We start from the raw sequence: 21,686 nt of genomic DNA on the forward strand, positions 1-21,686 counted from the left end.
TGGGCTTCTCATTTTCCTGCAGTTGTAAGTTTACATTTGTTTGTTTTGAGCTGAATTCACTTTGTAGATGCAAGGAGAAATGTAATATTTCTAAGTACACCTCTTTCACATGCTACCCTTTTTGCATTTAGACTGACGTAATTAAGACCATTGGGAAGTATTCTTTGGTTGGTGCCTTCCTGTATTTGTGAGCACTTTCATGTTTTATGCTTAAGTAGCCAAAGTATCACTGGCAAACTGGTGTAAACAACGTAAAGTTAACAAGTATATGGCAAAGGCTACTGTTCGGCACATATTTAATTGTAACACTTTAATTGAATATTGAAACATATCTAATTTGAAATAACATACATAATGTTTTACTGGCTTTCCATTTAACAGGCAGCATGTTTCCCTTTCATTTGCCTCTCATTAAAGAGCAAACACGGATCTGTGAAAAAAACTCAGAGCTTTATCTTGAGATTTTAAATGGCTAACCAACAGGAATGCAGCAGTAATGAAGGTTATGCATAATGCAGGTTAAATTTCCACACCCATAGTAAGAACCAGTAAGATCAATGCTTTTCACTGAAATTACAAGAGACCCAAGATGGTAGTGGTACATTGGCAAAATGTCTGAGAATGAGGTTTTCTTCAGGGTTGATTATCCATGAGTCACTCACTGTAAGCGCCAGTAACTCACCAAAGACAGCAGTAAATTAAAGGCAATTATTTCACACTTTTTGTGTCACTTTCAGAGGTACATCAGTTATTTTCTTCTAAATGAAAAATCTGTATATTTTGTAGTTAGTTCATCTAATACAGCATATTTTAAAGCAAAATAGGTTTGTGAAACTATTCATCAGAATCTATACACTTTTCTGTTTAACAGCAACAAACTGTTAAACCAGAATGTTCAAAATTATGAATATTTTAAGCAGTAAATAATTAAGATGCACTGTAATAAACAAAGTCACTGACACATTTTTTCTCAGTCCTAGTGGACTGCCTTGATTGCACAGGTGCCCTTGCTTCTGGATGTACTTTTTTTGGGAAGACGTGTATTGACACACTTTTTCTATCTCTGGAGAGTGTGTTCATAGTTTCATAGGTGATTACTAGGCTAATGACACAAGAGCATTTGCAAGTCGAGCCCGTAATATCCAGGACATGACAATATTATATCTTAATTCCCCTGATATAGGATGGGGTATTGCCAAGGTAGTGAGTCTTTGGTTTTTGAGCCCTTTGCGATTTTACAGACTGCCTCTGTCCATAAGGGACATGGGCAGTACCCTGGGAGTGAATTTACTGTTCCCCATCCATATATCCAAATTCTTTACAAAGAGAGTGAGGGATGGACTTTGTTTTACGAAGATGGGAAATTTATTCCATAAATGAGGTAGCCTTTGGGACAAAAATCTCTTTCTCCAGCAAATTCTGTTAGAGTGAGAAATAAGGCTCAGGTCCATGAAACGCATAACCCTCGTATAATTTTTTCTTGCGAATATGTAACATTTTCATCAGGGCCTGGATCAGGGAATGGCTTGAAGGTCATGCATAATTCACCTCTCAATAAATGATATGAGGAGGAGTAAAGGGATATGTAAGACGTGTCCTGCGCTTTGTATGTTTTTAGTGAGAAACTTCTGGGGCCGTTCCACTGTTCAGAGTTAACATGTCTAACAGGTGTCTTCCATTTGATAAGGTAATCCTTCATCCTTTAATGTGTTGTCCAAGGGTTTGAACCTTTCAAAGGAGTGTGTTCATGTGAAGTTGTTTTAGTACTGTCTGTCTGGAAGTTATATCCTCTGGCTGTCCTGAAATCAGCTAAAACATTAACTTTTGTTTCTGTTTGCAGTCTTTTGTTTTGTTGTTGCTATCCTTGTATCTAGATTTTTCAGTATCATTTGAGGTGAAGGAAATGGGCATTTGAACTGATAGCTGAACATGAGGCTTGGTGAAGTTTGTTCTGCCATCTGCTTGAGTGAGTAGAAGTAATGTAACCTCTCTAGCGTGGGTAAGACTTGCCCTTTCCAGGAAATCCTGTTCATTTTGACATTCATTCTGGCTTTGTTGATGTCTGCTGTGACTATGCCATTAGCCTGTAGCCAGCAGCAGTGATTTTCTTGTATTGTATCCCAAGAATTTGAGAAAAATGGTTAAGGTGAAAGTTGAGAAATAATGCCCCAATATCTGACATGATCTCCCATGTATTCCATACACAGAGAAGACTTTTATTACAAGAATAAATGTGCTTGCTGATGGAGTTATTTGCTCTTCATCTGAGAATTTGGAAAACTCATTCATTATGAATCAGACTTCATGTAACAAGAGTCGATGCGGACTCTTGTCTTTTGGTAATTGTGCTATCTTCAGTGGTGTTTTGTCAGCTCTGTGGTGATAGCGCAAAACAGTATACCATTTCCATATGTGCAGTAGCAAATCCTGCCTATATACCACCAAAAGCATAATAGTATACCATTTCCAGATGTGCAGTAGCAAATCTTGCCTATATACCACCAAAAGCATAATTAATAGACACCCTTATTGCTATATGAAATCTACTTAATGAATATTCATTATCTGTATGTTCACTACATAGGTAGATAGGTAATGAACATTCATGAGACGAACCATTTCTGACAGCAACAATGGCGAATGTTCTGCTTTTAAATCTTACCACTGACCCTCTACTGTAAACATGATGAAGTTAAAGCTTTTACTCCAGTATTCCTGTGTGAAAGCATAATTTATACAAGCCCCGTTGGCTGTAGTTATTCAGTGCATTTTTTTAATTTGTTCTCAGTCATTTTCCTTGATGAAATTTTATGTTACAAAAAAAAAAAAAAAAAACAAAACAAAAAAAATAAAACACTCGAATGGACACCCAAACCAGTAACTTTTAGTATTTCTTTCTTTAATCATGACTAGCACTTCTTCAGAAAGCGGTTTCTGAAGAAGTTCTGATTACGATTAAAGAACAAAAGTACTAGTGCTAAAAGTTACTGGTTTTGTTTGAACTTTCAAGTGTTTTTTTTTTTTTTTTTTTTTTTTTTGTAAGTTTGTTGGTACACTTTGGTGTTGATTTTCTTGCCCTTTTTTAAGTCTTATATAGTTTGCTACAGCATGCCACCTTTTTAATATTACTAAATATTACTGTAATTCACGTAAAAAGTTGCTAGAACAACATGCATTTTTTGAACAATAAGTATTGAATTCTAATGTCTGACATTGACCAAATGTAATTGTCAAATCAAACATTTTGTTAGGAACTGGGCAACAACTTATGGCCAAATCCGGTACATACATTAAAAAAAAAAAAAGTTGAGAGTTATGTTCTAAAGACTGTTTTTCCTGTTTGTACTCCACCACGGCAGTCATGGGACTTGTATGGCATTTGTTGTTTGCCATTTATCCTGTGACGTTTCTACTGACATTTCATATAATAAGACAGTTATCAAAATTATCAATCTTACAATGATCAGTCTTTTTTTTAAAGAAATATCTTTATTAAATCGCAGCTTGAACAGTAGCACGGATACACTTCCAAAACAAACCATAGTGACATTTTTTTCATGAAGCATACATGTTCATTTTTAACTATTATTCATTCGTTCATTCATTCTGACATTACATAAATTTCTTCCTCTCTACCCTTATGTCTCGCACTTCTTGAACATTATACTGTATGTATTGCTTGCAGATTCCATTTACTTCTATGTAATTTGCTGTTTCCATTTTCTAAATTTCTCCTTTTCAGTATTCAGTATGTCAATTACAGTTGGTTTAGATTTTGATTTCCATTTTCTAGTAATTGCTTTTTTGCAACCAGTAGCATTACACTTAATAAGTATGTTTAGGCAGTTTAGAGCCTGTATCCCATCTCAAAATAATTTCCTTGGTTATGATTTGTTCCTCCAACATTAAAATCTGCCAGCCTGTTATATTTTCAAGGCACATGCTCCCATTTATTTCCATCTTTCCTGTCATACCTCCAGCAGTTGCTAACAATCTGAAAGAAATTTCCCTGATGTCTGCTCTGTGTATAATGGTATTTATTATGCAAACAAGTTGAAGCAAAAATCCTAAACCTTCTGGACTTTGTTGCATATTTGAAAGCCATGCAGATGACTTCCATTGATCTTTGTAAATTGCTTTTCTGGTATCTCTTCCCAATCTTTTCTAACTTCCTCTGCTTGATTATTTTAGTCATCCTGCAATATTTTGTGTCCTACTAACTACTCCTTTTTTAACAACAGCTTGTTTTCTATAGACAATTAAAAACTATACCAGAACTGGTCTTTCGCTTAGCAGTTCCCTATCCCTTTCTCTTTGCCTGTACTATCAGTCCGAATAGAGAAGGCAGTCTCTAATTCAAATATTCTGCTTAGTGTCATCCCACTCTTATCCCTCCCTAGTTATTTGCTTCCATTACCTTGGTTCCTTTGCCAATTTCCTGAAGTACATTCCAGCTCCTCTTGTCTGTTTTCTATACCACTAATTGCAGTCACCGGCACTGGTAAAATCTTTCTAATTCTGCTGCTGTTTGTTTTGCAGATATGCAGGAGGTCCATCAGAGTGGGGTCTGACAATTTCTTATATGCTAGCCATGGATCTCCAATCAGTAGCCTATAGGAGACCAAATACAGGGATAGGGTCTTGAGGCTCTGTCTCTAGGACATGTTAATTATGCCCTGTATTCTTTTAGTGAGGAACCACTGTGGACATTCCAGTTGTTGGACATGCCTGGTTAGGTACATACCAAAGGGGGTATTGTACTCAATGGTAGGTCTGATGAATGCCTAATACAGTGGAACAATGACTTCCTTGGAAGTAGATGCTATACTTTTGTTTATAAGTTGCATAACATGGAATAATTTCCTCACTACTGTAGACATGTAATGGTCAGGTTCTACTTTCAAATCTAGAAATACTGAAATACCGAATTTCAGTATTTTGAGAGGAGAATCACGAAACTGCAGTTGTTCGAAACTGCATAATAACGAATAACGAAAGTGAGTATGCCGAATCTGAAGTAGTTGTGGTGCAGTCTGTTGTGTATAGTATGTTGTTACTGTAAGATGTAGTGGTTTCAGAGATGTTGACATGGCAGCCAATGTGTGGTTATGTGCGGAGATTCTAGTAAGTTTGTAGTGTGTAAGGGTTTTGGATAGAAATGTGTTGTTTTTATTTGTTGGGAAGTTTTAGGAGTAGGTTTGGAGTAGGTAGCTGACAGTGAGTGTATGTGTATGTAAGTGTTTAAAATGGTGATTTTTGTACATATGTAGTGTGTGCATTTCTCGTGGGTATAGCTTTGACAGTGCACAATGGAAGTGTTGGGCACATAGCGGTAGGTTTGTTTTTTCGTGGTAATGTGACCTTGGGGTTGGTGTATGTAAGTAGTGGGGGGGCACAGCCTCCCACATGGGGGTTGCAAGGGGGTGCAGCCCCCCTGCTTAAACATAGATTACTAGTGCTTTGTCGATGTGTGTGTTGTTTTGGTTTGTGATGGTGTAGGGAGGAAGGTTGCGTTTGTATTTTTTTTGTATGGTGGGGGGGTACACTAAAAAAAAAACGTCACATACTGAAAATTCTGTATTATGAACTTTCAGTATAGTGATGTTCAGTTTTTTAATCTTTCATTGTAGTGGATTTTCGTGATTCTCATCTCGAGGCACTGAAACTCGGTGTTTCAGTATTATGAGATTTGAAAATAGAACCAATGGTCAAAGGCTAGATTACTGTCTGTGGTCCCCAAGTCTCTGACTAGTGGGTCAGCTGTTATCAGTATGATAATTACCAGGGGAATTACCTGAACGATACTGTAATGCCCTTCTTGGCATTTAATTTTAGTCTGTGGTTCTGACCAGTTATTTGTCTGTCAGCCCTTCCAGAAGAACATTTGTTTGTCAGAGGTTCAGTGACTGCTCCTGATTTGCAATCATCTGCAAATTTAGTCAGGCAGAGGCCATTAACATTGGCCTGATTTTAGAGAAGTAAATGCTAAAAAGGAGTGGTCCCAGGAACAATCCCTGAAGGACTTTGCTTGTTACTGACCCCTTTGTAGAGGTAGACTCCCTAATTATAACTTTCTGGGTCCTGTCTTGGAGCCAGCTGGCTATCCACTGGGTGACATAAGGGTTTGTACCTAACCCCTTGAGTTTGTCAGAAGTGCCCTATTGGGTTTTGTGTCAAATGTCTTGGTCACGTCAAGGTAGGCAGTGTGAACCATTTTGCCATCATCCATGGTTTGATGACCTTCTCAAAGAAGTTCACCAGGTTGATTAAGCATGACTTAGCCTTGATGAAACCAAACTGGTTTGGGTCCAGTGTCTGGAGATTTCATATGTTATTATTGATCATTTTCATGATTCTTTCCATGACTTTGCATATGAAATTAGTAAGACTTCTGGGTCTGTAGTTTCCAGGGTCCATAGATGGCCCACCTTTGTGCAGAGGGATAACTGTTACTTGTTCTCCATAATCCAGTCATATCATTTATATAATTCCAAGAACAGAACACCTCTACTCCATTCTCAGTAAAGCTGCCAGTCCAGCAAAGGGGTCAGCTTTTTCTGGTCTCCCTCTTGTTCATCCGGCTAAAGTTAAATTGCTTTGCATACCTTGCAGGCAGATTCACAATTATGGAGAAGTCTTAGCATAGGATCACCACCTGTTCATGCTTCCTTTCTCAACATAACACCTTGTTAACCAGAAAGTGCAGCAGCCACAGATGTTCATCATTAGATCACTGTTGCAATAGCATATGGCTATTAATGGACATATCTTGCCAAGAATCAGATGGTTAGTGAATGTATAAAAGCTTTCTGGCAGGTTCCACAAGCAGCATATGTTTGAGGAAATGTAAGGGCATGCTGGTATAAAATCAGACATATGGGTGTAAGAATTCAGAATGTTCTTGCCATTGAAGATTTCAGTCAGACTATGTCTTTGCTCCATCTTTTGGGCAGATGAGTATCCCTTTGATGACTTCCACGACTTCCATTTTTCTGAGAAAAGTTGCTTATTTGTAGGAGGAAAAGAGAATGTCCACGATGACAACAAATTCCTTACAAATATTCCCACACAGCTTGCATGTTTTGTTTAGGGGAGTCAGATAACATTTGATTGGGTAGGATTTATGTTTTAGTCTGAAAACTGTTATAAGTAGGCTTGGCTGCCTTAGTACCTACCTTGAGACCCAGTAGCTTAAGGTCCTAAATAAAATTGTCTATGGGCATTCCCCCTTCCTACAGCTCCTAAGAAAAGGAAGACATGTGCCTGAAGTGACTTCTCCATCACCCTCCCTCTCTTCCCCTGGCATTCGATGGATGACTTTACTGTAGCTCTTTTGGAATACTCTGACCTTCTGTCTCCCTCTTTCAACCCCTCTGGTGCTTCTCTTAGGGATGCTGGTAAGGCTTGGTAGAGTAGGGCTGCACTTTAGCCAATCACAGAGAGGGGAAAACCACTCATAATGACATCTGAAGAGTCTGGCCGCATCCTTCAAGTGGTGGTGAGGGAGGAGGTACTGCACTCCCATACTGAAGTCTGAATGTTTGATATAGCTCATAAGTCTGGCTTTTGACACTCCTTAAAGGATTACTGATAAACAAAGCATTTCTCTCCTACTTCAGCTTAGTTTTTAGAAAGTCTTAAGAGGAATGGTATTCATTTGCTAAAGGTCTTTTTAAGACCGTTTAATCTTTTCAGTCTGTCTTCCTTGCTTCTTTTCATCTAAAAAGAGAGCATTCTCTATCTCCTTATGGTTGTGACTCAGTTTGACATTGAAGAGACTGACCCAGGATTATGCTGAATAGGTATTTTGAAATCAACATTGGTAGAATGAAGATCTTCTTCCAATGGAAAAAAAAGACATCTCTGAGACCTCTAAACCTTTGATCATCCATCCTGTAGTAGTTGCTTTGGAGTACACCTTTAATGCAGCCTGTACTTCACCTGACAATAAGCACCATTCACCCAAGAAGTGTTGTAGACTTTATAAAGTACCACAGACCTATTAGTTTATTTTTTGCCATCCTGTGATCCAGCTCTGATTTCATTAGCCAAGGATGCTGGCTGTAAACACATTGCTACTAATAACCTGTGTCTTCTGATGGAAGAGCTTTTGACAGTTTTGGGAAGAAAATGTATACTTCCATTACCCTTGCTTTTAGGATTGTCAACTGTCAAGCTCGCATGACAAAGTATCTGCTTGAATCCTTTGCTGGTATGAACAAGGCCCTTGCAGATTTTTCATCCTTAGACATGAAGTCGTCCCTGCTCAGTATTATTTCTTCTGTTACTCAGGTCACCAAGTAGTCTTTAAATGTTAATATGATGCTGCTGATGCAAAATCCTGAACATCTGCAATGGAGTCAGTTATGCTTAGATGTTCATACTTAAATCTCAAACTGTTGGAGGATGTCAAGGTGCACCTTCCTAATGCTGTTTGACAAGGAAGCACTGCTTGATACGTCTGCTTGAGTTTTGAAAAGATTTGATGAGAGGAATAACTTCATCCAAGGGGTCAAACAGATTTTTCAGTCTTCCATTCCTAAGCATAAAAGGAAGTACACTTCTAGTCGTAGACCCTTCTGTAGTAAACCTTTTAAATAATCCCAACTAAAGTCTGGGAAACAGCAGTACAAAAAGCAGTGCAATTTAAAGAAAAAAAGGGGGTTCTGCCTAGGCCAAGGGCAATCCAAGGAAAAGATGCCTGTCTGTCTTCCTGTTGCAGTCCCCTCCCCTCTCCACCCTGGCCATCTTCTAAACCTGGCAGGCTGTCTTTTTCTCTATATTTTTAGATTAATCAAAAGTTTCACTGTAACTAGCCATTGTTGGTGAAGTAACTAAGCCCTTTTCTGTGGTTTGTATGTAGATTTTAAATCCAAAAGTAAGGCAAGTACTACCACGCTGTGTATGAAGCAATTTCACTTATTAAAACAATAAAAGCCATATCATAAGCACTTTCGGGAAAAATCCCTTCATCAGATGATAAAACACTAGTAAAAACATAGTATCTAATATAGTACAACACAGCGAATGGAAATCAGTAGTTTACCCTCCTTTTTGCTAGAGCTGGTTTTAAAGGAACAACATCATTTAATCCTGGGGCGTTATCAGCTCCCAGTCTAAGAATCCATTGCATCTCTTTGTATTCAGTTTCATTGTACAAGTCACCCATTCTTTGACTTCTGTTTACAACTCATATAGCCATAAAGGCAAATACATTTCATTTTTTAATTCTTTATAGGTATTGAGGGTAATTCAAGAGGTGGTGAGATGAGTGCTGTTCTTAAAAAGAAAATTATAGTTGCATCTGGTATAAAATGCAGGGCTTCCATCAGGATTAATGATTAGCAGTAGCTTGAATATTTTTTTTCCCTCAGGTTCTTCAGCCTGTACATAGGTAAGTACTAGGCTAGCTGTTCTTGCAGGTTATTTTAAGCCCAGCAACTTTTCCTTTCAAAGGTGAGAATCAAACAGTTTCTCTTCTGTCTGTGAGGTAAACACCTTAACCATTATGCCAGCCCCCAACATAACCAGAGGTAAGAAACAAACACTGCACCTTCTACCAGTAAGGTTAAGACCTTAAACATTATGCCAGCTCTCCTCCCTTACTGGATTCAGACCCCTACTGATGTAGGTTGATAATCTAAGGAACTGTGTATTATTTGCTTATGCCACAAGAGAAGTCTGAAATGCATTCTAACACTATATCTCAGTAGAGGATTGCAGGCATCTATGTTATTATCTGATTATTTGATTATTGTGTTAATCTGCTTGTTTTGGATTTTTTCATGCTTTTAGAAATGGAAACAGATTTTTGGTTGTAGGAATGTATGTGCTCAGTGTTGATATGTGTTCAGTGTTGAATGTTAAATGCATATGATTTAAATTGATTAGTTTCTAAAGTATGATCATATGATTCTGCTTATAATATTAATCATTTTTTCACTTAACCGTTATGTAGACATCTTGTATATAACTTCTCTAAAGCAAATTTCACACTCCTCAAAACCGAGGTGGAATCCTTCAAAGCCCCCGGGCCTGTGGAAAATAGGACCCAGACCGCAGAATCCTTTATAAACGCATTCTATGAACACCTTCAGGAATGCATGGATCATGCAATCCCAAATAAAACCAAGACCCAGTCCTCCAAAGGCAGATGTCCTGTTTGGTGGACCCCAGCCATAAACAAACTATACAATAGAAGGAGGAAGCTACTACATGACAGAGCAAAATCCCAAAAAGGGAAGGCATCTCTGATCAGTATTAGCAAAAAACTACGGGCACTCATAAAATCGTCTAAGGCCAGCTTCGATAGAAAAATTGCACAGGACACTAAGGATAATCACAAGGCTTTCTTTAGTTATGTTAGGAACCTGGGTGGGAATTCCCAGATATGCTCAGAATTAGTCCAAAATGACAAAAAATACACCGAACCCACAGACATTGCCAACATCCTAGCTGACAGGTTCAGCACAAACTTCTCCCCGCCCCCCCCCCACCAAAAGGGCAAATATCTGTCCCAGCAGAGTGCTTCCCCCCTGACATCTCAGATGCTCAGATAAGAGCCGCCCTCTCCAAAGCAAAAAACACAGCATCAATGGGACCAGACAGTGTCCCGGGCTGCGTCCTACATGAACTCCAAGAAGAGCTAAACCCAAACATAAAACTACTGTTCAATCTCAGCCTTTACTACAGGATATGTACCCAAAGAGTGGCGTACAGCAACAGTGGTCCCTCTCCACAAAGCTGGTGCCTCAACGGATCCTGGAAACTATCGCCCCATAAGCCTGACTAGCTTGATCTGCAAAGCTATGGAAAGGATCATCATGGACCTCATAAATAAAGATATTGGGGACCTACAGACACTGGATCCTACCCAGTTCAGCTTTGTTAAGGGCAGATCTTGCCTCTTAAACCTGGTCGATTTCTTTGAAACGGTCACCAAGGCCATTGACGAGGGGAAGGTGGTCCACACAGCCTACCTGGACCTCGCAAAAGCCTTCGATACAATACCCCACTCGGGCATTATAGATAAGCTCACCAGCTTAAATATAAACCCCTATGTCACTAGATGGGTTGCAAACTGGCTCAAGGACAGAACCCACATGGTTAGAATTGCTGGAGCCATGTCAGACTCCAAACCAGTTACAAGTGGCATCCCACAAGGCTCAGTCCTGGGACCTCTCTTGTTCGGTATATATTTCTCGGAGGTACAGGCCAACACGGAAGGACTGTGGCTGACCAAGTTCGCAGATGACTGCAAACTGGGCGCCATAATCGACTCTCCAGCCGACACAAGCATCCTCCAAAAGGGCCTCATAGAAACAGACAACTGGTGCCAGAGCCATGACCTCAAGCTAAATGCCAAAAAGTGTATAGTCCTCCCCTTTGGCAAAAACAAAGTGCCCACAAATTACCACATAGGTGGTAATCCATTAAGTACAGAAGAAGTAATTAGGGACCCAAATTGATAGCAATCTCTCATTTGACAACCACGTGGCCAACGTGGTTAGAAAAACATTTTATATAGCCCACCTAATCATGAAGGGATTCGCATCTAGATCAGGGGAGGTCATCGTGCCTCTTTACTCATCCCTCATCAGGCCCATAATTGAGTACAATGCCCCTTTTGGGATGTACCTTACCAGACACCTGCAGCAACTGGAAAGACCCCAAAAGTACCTCACCAAGAGGATCAAAGGGCTCAAACAGATGCCATATGCTGCCCAGTTAAAGAAACTCCAGCTCTACTCAGTGGCATGCCGCCTTCTCAGAGGCGATCTGTGCCTGACATATAAAGCCATGTCCAACCCGGAATTAATGGACATGCTGCACCTCAGAAAATCCAAATCCCATCGAGCTACGCACTCGAGAGACTTGAACCTCAGCACTGAAATAAATAGGACATGCTGGAGGGGACAGATTCATAACCCAGAGGCTCCCTTCACTCTGGAATAAAATCCCAGTCCAGGTTAGGCAGAGTCCCTCATTGACTCTCTTCAAGAGGAATCTTGATGAGTGGATGGGAGATCGTAGGTTTACCCCGGGTATCACTTCTGTGTCACTGTTAGACAGAGGCACAGTATACTAATCTCGAAAAAGGTCATAGCAAAATTAATTTAAAATGGGTGGCGAAAGCCAAACACACTCTGGCTAGGCTTGTAAATGTCCTAGGGCAGATAGCCTAGTATGAACCTATGAGGGAAATGAAAGTACTTAAATTATCTAAATTATTCTTTTATGTGTGTTTAGGTTCTGAGCATCCTGATTTTTATTTCTACTCAGTTTTTGTCATTTACTCAAGTTCTAACTTGTGTGCTTTTTTTGCATTCTTCAGAAAATTCACATCCAAAGAAGTTTTTAATAAGAACAAGAATAAGTAAAGCTTTTAAATTAGATGCAAAGAGTCCCATCATTAAATGATATTTGAAGTTTTAGACTTGTTTTGTGTTGCTTGCTGTTTGTTTTTGCCTCTTTGAGGTCTTTCAGCAAAAACATTTGCAACAGTAATATAGTTTCACAGTAAGTTTAAAGCATTCCTAAGTCTGCCAGCAAACAATTCTGTCAGTTACATGGAAGAATTGCCTTGTCCAACTGAGAGAGAAAAATGGCTGCCATATGAGAAAACCCTAAGTGAAGATTCTAGAGCAATAGAACTGTGCACTTTGATGGAGGCAATTGCAGAAATTAAAAATGCTATTTTTGAAATGTAAACGTTTAACTAAAAAGAGTTATGTACTTACCATAACTTGTAATCTGTGCTGTCCAGTGTTGTTATTTATCATGGACGGGTCTTGGATCCAACCTTGGATCCAAGCCAGCAAGTGATGGACAGAGCCAGAGCTCAAGCTCCTCTGCTTCCTATAATCCCCTACTGACCTGCAACACTCTGATCGAGTTTGCTAGATAGAGAAAAAGGACAGCACCATCTGACCCTGAGACATACTATCTCCAAAGGGAAACATTCCTCCAATACTATCAGGTCCCCAGAAGGAAGGGGAAAGGAGGGCGGAAGCGTGATGAATAATGACACTGGATAGCACAGATTCCAAGTTATGGTAAGTACATAACTCTATCTGATGCTGTCCGTGTCATTATTCATCACAGATGTGTCAGAGTCCCCAGCTACTGTGAACCCTGGTTGGTCTCCGGGAAGGATATGCCGGAGCACAGAGGAACCAAAAGAAGTCCTGTTCCTAGACACCAGATCCAACTTATAGTGAGAGACAAAAGTGTGAGGGCTAGACCAAGTAGTGGCAGCACAAATCTCATCCAGAGAAATCTTATCTAGGAAGGCCAAAGACGTAGCTACAGACCTAGTAGAGTCGGCCTTAACTGGTCTAGAAAGCTCCATGTGCCTGGTATCATAAATGTAGGAAATACAACTAGCAATCCATCTGGAAATAGTTACCTTAGAAACCACCTGGCCTGCTCTGGCTTGAGAAAAGGCCACAAAAAGCTGATCTGACTTTCGAAATTCCTCAGTCCTTTTAAGATAAAAACGTAGTTGCCTGTGGGCATCTGAGCAATGCAAAGTATATTCCACTTTTATTAGAATAATTGGGAAAGAAAACTGATAGCTGAATAGACAGACTGAGGTTGGCTTCCGAAGCCACCTTAGGAACAAACAAAGGGTTTGTCCTGAGGGAAACCCTATCCTTGTGGAAGATCATGAAAGGGGGCTTAATACCGAGAGCCTGCAACTTGGAAACTCTTTTGGCAGAAGTAATAGTGACCAGGAAGGCTGTCTTTCAAGACAGAAATTTAAGATCAGAAGATGCAGCTAGTTCAAAGGGCTTTTGTTTCAAAGACTGCAACACCAGAGTTAAATCCCATGGTGGGGAAGTATCTTTGATAGGAGGTCGAAGGAGAAAGATCCCCTTTAGAAAGGTTTTGCATAGTTTTGAAGAAAATGTAGGACCTTCATTCAAATAGAAATTAGAGATGTCCGCCATCGGGAGTTTAATCGTGGAGAAACTTGCACCTTTCTGATAGAGAGAAGTCAAGAACAGTAAAATATCAGGAATCGGGGATGAGAAGGGATCTAATTTGCATTGTCTGGCTCAAGTAGAAAATCTTTTTCTATTTACTGGAATAGACCTTTTGTGTAGATGGCTTCTGAGATGCCAAGATATTATTTCTGACTGGAGAGGAAAGCCTGGACTAAGAAAGGATCACTGGAACTTGAGAAACCAAGCAGTTAGATGAAGAGTCTGAAAGTTGGGGAGAGGAAGCCCCCAGATATGGGAAATGAGATCCAGAGCTGGATCCAGTATCCATGGAGGAGATTTCAGATGAGACAAAAGAAGAGAGAACCACACCTGATGAGGCCAAAAGGGGGCAATGAGGATGAAAGGAGTCTTCAGGCAGCGGGCTTTTCTGTAAGTCCTTGGGAATTAGAGGAGTAAGCATAGAGGAGTCCTAACAGCCAGTCATGAACCAGAGCATCTGTGGGTGACTGTCCCTTCGGGGGATCAGAGCAAAGTAGGTGCTGCATTTGTGGTTGCCTGAGAGGCAAAGGGATTACAACAAGGTTGACCTCAGCGGGCAAAAATTTGACATGCCAGTGATGGATTCAGGGACCACTCGTGAGAACTCAAGATGGACCTGCTGAGTTTGTCGGCCAGCACATTAGAACTGCCGGGAATGTGAGTTGCAAGAAGAAAGCACCTGGGAGACATTGCCCATTCCCACACTCTCACGGCCTCTCTGCACAGGGGATAAAACCATGTTCCCACTTGCTTGTTAATGTACCAGACAACAGCCATGTTGTTCATTTGAATTGATATAGCCCGAGAGGGAGTCTCTCCTGAAAAGCTTGCAGCGTTAGGAGGACTGCTCTCATCTCTAGGACGTTTATATGCAATTTGGTCTCTGTGGGAGACCACGTTCCTTGAACTGTCCTTCCCTGAAAATGCCCTCCCCACCCCAACAGGGAGGCATCTGTGGTTACTGTGGCCTTGGGTGGGGTAAGACAAAAGGACCTGCTGAGAGTTAGATCCTGAGCACACTAATCATCCTGATGGATGTGGAATGGGATGAACCTGAGCCGACCATTGAACAGCTAGGGTCCTCTGCAAAATCTGCATGCGATACCTGGCGAGTGGGACTAATTGGATGGCGGCTGCCATTGAGCCTAATGTCTGTAGAATGAGGTGAGCTGCTGGATGCTCTAAAGCCAGCAAGTGAGAGACATGATCCCAAAGAAATTATAGTGCTGCAGTCTCTGACACCGTGTCCAGTTGAACTCTGATAAACTCTAGTTTCTGGCATGGAGAAAGATTGGATTTGGTCAGATTGACCATGATGCTAAGATCCCAAAAAAGGTTGAGGGGTATAGTTGGTGACCATTGACAGTTGATGCCTTGTGGGGGCTGTGAGCAGCCAATCATCTAGGTGTGGAAAGACCTGAAAGCCTTGTAGCCTGAGATGAGCTGCCACCAACACTACCATAAATTTGGTAAACATCCAGGGGGCTGTGGTGAGTCCAAAGGGCACAGCTCTGAACTAGTAATAATTGGTCCCTACCCGAAAACACAGATTTCTCCTGGAGCATCTGTTGGTCCTGATGTGGTAGTACGTGTCCTTGAGGGACATTGAGTACATCCAATTATCCTTGCACAAGAGGGGCAGAATGGACTGAACAGTGACCATCTGGAACTTGGATTCCTGAACTGACAGATTTAGTTCACTGAGGTCTAAAATTGGATGCCGTTACCTAATCTTTTTTGGCACCAAAAAGAAGCAAGCGTAAGTTCTTGACACACGTCCTGTTGGGACCTCCTGGAAGGCTCTTTTTTGAAGAAGGTCTAGAGCCTTGAAGTGAGCCAACTCCTCTTTGCAGGGTGGAATGTCCAAGAGAGATTTTGACATGGGGGGGGGGGGCTGAAAAAAGGGAATGAAGTAACTCCTGGAAGTAATCTTTAATGCTCACTGACCTGATTAGATATTTGTCCAGGCTAATGGGTGAAAGGAGAATCGTCCCCCAACTGCTTTCAGGGCAGGACAGCTGGGCAGCACTTCAGGAATGCTAGGAGGGTTCTCCAAGAAGGGTTCTCTGGAGCCCTGACTCTGCAGACCCCCTGTGCCTCTGGGGTGGCATCTACAATTGAATCCCCTACCTCAACTTATTGCATTGGATTTTTGGAGAGCATCCTGGAAAGAGGACTGGGTCCTGCAGAACCAAAGCTTCTTACTACCTCTCTGAGTCTTGGAAAAGGATTGTTGAGTAGAAAACTTGATTCCTACAGCGGACAGAGTCTTTCACTCCTGCTCGCTACAGGTTAATGTTTCCTTGACAGAAGGTCCAAACAAGGTCGAACTGTCAAAGGGGCATTGGTAAAAGACACCTTGAACGGTTCAGCAAACCTGCAAAGGCGAAGCCAGGCATGCCATCTAATGGCAATTCCTGTGCCTGCCACTCAAGAGGTGGCCTCTGCCACATTGGAGATCAACCTCATCGAAGCATTAGACAGGGAAGTTAGAGTGGCCAGCTTAGGAGAGACCAGCTTAAGACTCTCTGGGGGCACTAACTCTGTAAGGGAAGTAGTAAGCTCCGATACCAAATCCCTCTGAAGCCGGGTAAAATGTGCCATGTAGTTGGCTGCCCTTAGTCCGAATGTAGCTGAGGCAAACAAGTGCTTTCCAAAATGATTGATTGCTCAAGACTTTCTATTTAGTGGTAGACCAAGGAGCTCTGCTCAGCTAAATCCTCCTTAGTAGCATCGGCCACCATTATGGCATCAACGGGGCCACCCTTACTCCAAAAGGCGCTGTCTTTGGGGAGACTGGCAAACTTGTCTGCCTTTTTAGTACGGGTTCCACTGTGTCTGGCTTTTTCTACGCCGTGCAAGCAGTGAGATCCACAAGCTCGTCAGCAGGAGGGGACACCCAGGTAGAATATGGGTCCATCCCAAAGGCCTTCAAGAACACTGATTCCTCCAAAGATGGGGTGGGGGAAGACCGACCGCTGTTTTGCTTGAGAATTTCATGGAGGTGTCCAAAAGACACTTCCTCTGGCGGAATCCTGGGGGACCCGTCCACTTCCTCGAAATCTGTATCTTCTGTCAGGGACTGTGTAAGGGAGTCCAGGTGCTTCCTCCTACACATTCTCTTCTGAGGAGGTTCCTCCATGGTGGGCTCTGGGAAGGAATCTGAAGAGACCGGGACCCCAAGTGGTGTAATGCCTGTCTGAAGGCACTTGTGGGAGGGCTGATTATGGAAGGATGATGAGGACTCAACACCCAAAACTGATGGGGGCTGGGGAGGACCTAGAGATGGAGAGGTAACAGTCAAGCTGGAGAAGGTCCTGTTTACCACCCGTAAGGCTGTTGGACTGGACAAAGCCACCCTCTCCTACTGATGCCCAAGAGGGAAGGAGGGACCACGATGCAGCACCAAGGCCCCCAGACGATACCGGCCCAGAGCTGTCCAGCGCTAAAGCCCCCAAGGGAATGGAACAGTCCAAAAAATTTGGGCCCAACCCCATCCCCAAGGAACCAGCACTAACCTCATAAGACTGAGACGCAGCATATTCCGAGGACAGTGGGATAGAACCTGCCAGGGACCCTGATGGTGTAGGGAAGGGAGGGATACTGGACACCATTGGCCTCTCACAGGGAATGCTCTGGTCCTAGCATTCCAAACCCAAATGGGCCAGAAGAGGAGAGTGAAGCCCCGTGGGTGGAGAAGGACCCCCTAGGCAACTGAGCTGGGGATGGTAACAAACCCAGCTTGATCTGTGCATTCAGAAAACTCATCATCATCCTGTCTATATCGGTGGGTAGTAAACTTCTGGAAGACCTGGAAAATGCAGAGGAATGTCCCGATTTATCTGGAGATCTAGATAATGTCCTATGATCCCTGGAGGGGGACTGACTTTGGTGCATCAGATCCGATGACCTAGATTTGGAGGGGGAACTATCAATGACTATCGGATCCAAGATAATGATCAGATCCGACGCTTTAGTCAGTGTGGTAGATGGATCCAATGAATAGGTTGGATCCAGGGAAGGCCTGTGCAGAGTCAGATCCAAAGACCTCCGAGGCGACAAGCCTTCATATCCAAGAGTTTAATCCGAGGCCATTGGAGTGGAAGAGCCTGTATCTGAAGCCGTAGAGGCTGGACTCTGATCCGGGGATCTGCAGTCCGAGAGCCTCAGTTTTTTAAAAGTAGATCCCCTGGGAGGAGGTACAGGTCTCTTCTTAGAATCCTGGGAAGCTGAGGTGGGAGAGCCTGAAGCCAGTAGACCACCCTTAGCTAACCCCTTTAAAAGCAGTTTGAATCTGCACTCCATGAGAGCCTTGGGATTGAATGTGGTGGAGATGTTGCATTCAATTTCGAGATGGGGCTCTCCTAAACAGTAAATACATTCCTTGTGCCAGTTGGAATGAGGCATCTTCTGACTGCATGAGGCGCATCTTTTAAAGCCAGAGGGCTTATCAGGCATACTGACGAACAAGAGACACATTCACAGACAGAGGCAGTACACCCACTCGCAAACAACCCCAGTAGTAAGGAGAACAGAAACGAACAAGGGAAGCAGAAAGAACTAAATCAAACACCGTAATACTACTACTACTATTTTTTTTTTTAAGTTAAATAACTTGGCTATAGGAGAGGGAAGGGCCCATGGGAAAAAAGGTGGGAACCCAACAGACAAACTAGATAAAAGTCCAGGGAGGGGAGGAAACCTAGAACTGACTGGACTAAAAATTTAAAAGAGCTTCAAGAAAGACTGTAGAGATGAAAAGATAAGGAAAATGGCAAAAAGTAAACACTTATCTGTGAAGGAAGGCTTGAGCTACTGGAATCGCGTCCTTCGCACTTCCATGGCAAACGAGATCTGAGAGTTGCAGGTCAGCAGGTGATTATGGGAAGGGGAGGAGCTTGAGCTCTGGATCTGTCCATCAGCTGCTGGCTCAGATCCAAGGTCGGATCCAAGACCCATCTGTGATGAATAATGTCACAGCATCAGATCAGTGGTTCTCTCGAAGTAAAGACTACACTGACTGATTCAGCTTTGAAGATGGAGGGTTCTCTAGATGAGTCTTAGGTGTGCATGCATGGCAGGTTGACAGAGAATTAGAAACAAGTAGACATCTTAATGAAGTAAGATACTCATTTCTTAGTGACTCGATAAGCTTGATAAACCGAATGTTTTGCCTTCAGGATGGTCTAGAGAGAGAGAATATGTTGGTTTCATGTAACAGTAAGTTTACTTCATTACTTTGTTATTGGAGGTAAAGGTGCAAGGCCTGTGGGATTCTTCAGGCAGACCAATGCACATAATATTGAATGAGACGTGGGCTGTGAGACATTCCTATTAATCTCTCCATTGTCTGTGGTCCCCTGGAGATGTAAAAGGTATTTTGCTGCCTGGTACTCAGTCCTGTAAATCCCAGGACCTTGCTGAACAATAGTAGCACATTTTCTTTCCTGTAAAGATAAAGAAAATTTCTGTGTATTGCCTAGGTCCAAAAGTGTTCAGCAAGAGATGCATTGACACTAATGCAGAGAGGAAGAGAACCTTTGTAATGTTATCAATTTGTTAAAACAAAAATAGAGAGCAACATTTATCCAGCCAAGGATGGTACTGAATTGAGAAGTTTGATTCTCAAGGCTTTGCTGAAGTTGCATCCTTGCAATGAGATCACTGGGCTACATGTTCCATGAAGGCAGCCAGGTATGCCAAAGTATGTACAGAAGCAGTGGATGACAGCTTGAGGAACTGTGGGAGATGGAGGAGTGCTAAGCAAGGTAATACATTTTCTCTGATATTTGACTGAAGTGGATACACCATGGATCTCTGGCCTCTGTTGTGCTATTGTTTGGGGCCCCTGTGTAGGAGTTTTGACATTTTTGTATTTCCCTTGGACGTAAAAAATAACTCATAATGAAGGAGTTAATGCTTTTAGACAGTCATGTGCATTAAAATGTGTTAAGTTACTTAAGAGTTTTGTATGTTTTTACATTTTTATATTTCCCTTGGACATGAAAAATGACTCATAATGAAGGAATTAATACTTTCAGACAGTCATGCATTAAAATGTGTATGTTTTGTGCTTAAGTTATTATGTTACATGTGTTTAGAGTTGTTTGGACCTTTTTGTTCTTAATGTTTTAATAAGCTTGGAATTTGGTTTAAAAACACAATTTTACATTTATTAGATTTTCATGTACCTATCTTGGGCTTCATATAAATGGAACTGAACTGGTGAGGAGTACAGATACTAGCAGTTAGGTGTCTCTGCTATTTTCATCAGAATATCCTTGGGAAGGCAGTCCCTATGAAGATAAAGGTGCAAGGCCTGTGGGATTCTTCAGACAGACCAAAGCATGTAATTTTAAGAGAGAGATGTGGGTTGTTATCCATGCCTATTAATCTCTTCATCATCTATGGTCACTAAGACCTCTCCTGATGATTACAGACCACACCGCAGTGATGTGGTACATCATCAGACTAGGGGCACAAGGTTCTACTCACTGTACAGGCTGTTTTTGATAGCTAGAGAATTAGCAATTCAGCATTCCTTAACCCTGCAAGCATATCACAAAATGGCAACAATCTGAGAAGGACTGACCCTCTCAAATGCAGTATGAATGAGGGAGTCTTCCAGGTATTGATCCAGTTTTGGGAAACCCCTTAAATAGATCGTGCTGGTCTCCTTTCAAAGCAGACAACGTAAGACTTTTTTCATTTCCTTGCAGCGGAATATTTTTTTATGCATTTTGCCACCTTTTCCCATGGATATCTAGGTAATTCCTGGAAGTTTAGAAGGTCTCTCCAAAAATAGTTGTGGTAACCCCCTTTTTGGCCTAGGCAGTATGTACTGGTTCTTCTTTTTTATGGAATTGGCCAAGGGCAATTACCACAAGCTTCCTCACTGCCTGGATCTACTAACATAAGACAGGAGGAGTTTGATGCACCCAAGTCTAAAATATCTTAAATTATCTACCTTTTAGACACCTTTTTTTAGAGGACATGTAGCAGATAGTGTAAAGGAGGCAAGAAATCTTGCAGCTAGGAAATCTTATCATGACATGTGGAAGAATTTTTTATTTGTTGCCTACCCAATCTGTGATTCTAACACTGGTGCTCAAATATTTGTGAGATTTACTAGCTTGTGTCTCTGTACTACTTTGTCAAGATAAGTGTTACAATCACTTCAGTGTGTCTGCCCATGGAGCCTTCTTTTTCTTCAATCTTTTCTTAGTAAAACAGTTTCTAATGGAAGTGTTTCACCTGAGATTACTTTGCAAATAGGTTATTCCTTCCTAAAGACCTCACTTTCTATTGGTAAAGTTAACCAAATCTCCATCTGAACCTGCATGTCAATCAGATTTTAAAGTTCATTACATGGAAAACTGAATTGCATGCTCTGATGGAAGGTAAACCCTATTTAGTTTGCTTTTGGGATAGGATGTTAGTAAGAACAAATTCCTCATTCATGCCCAGTGTTATTTCAGAGCTGTTTTTTGAATCAGGCCATCAGTCTCCCTAGCCTTCAGAATCATGGAGCAAAGATTCCAAATACTCTGGATATGCATAGGCAGCTCAGGTACTGCCTTGACAGAACAAAGTCTTTTAGAAAAGCCAGTTTTCTGTTTGTTTCTTATGTTGGGACTAAGAAAGGGCAACTTGTGTCAAACAAACCATTTCTAGCTGGTTGTCATTGGTTATTGCCTT

The 21,686-nt window shown here is 41.6% G+C and overlaps 1 protein-coding gene across 1 annotated transcript in view; it reads left to right on the forward strand.

The window, feature by feature from the left end:
- The window catches only part of TTC37 (tetratricopeptide repeat domain 37), a 2,356,248-nt gene that overhangs the window by 911,958 nt on the left and 1,422,604 nt on the right, over positions 1–21,686 (forward strand). The window lies entirely within an intron of this gene.

This window comes from Protopterus annectens, chromosome 2.part2 (genome assembly GCF_019279795.1).
Source record: "Protopterus annectens isolate FY-2018-M chromosome 2.part2, PAN1.0, whole genome shotgun sequence".
Classification (NCBI taxonomy): Eukaryota; Metazoa; Chordata; order Ceratodontiformes; family Protopteridae; genus Protopterus; species Protopterus annectens.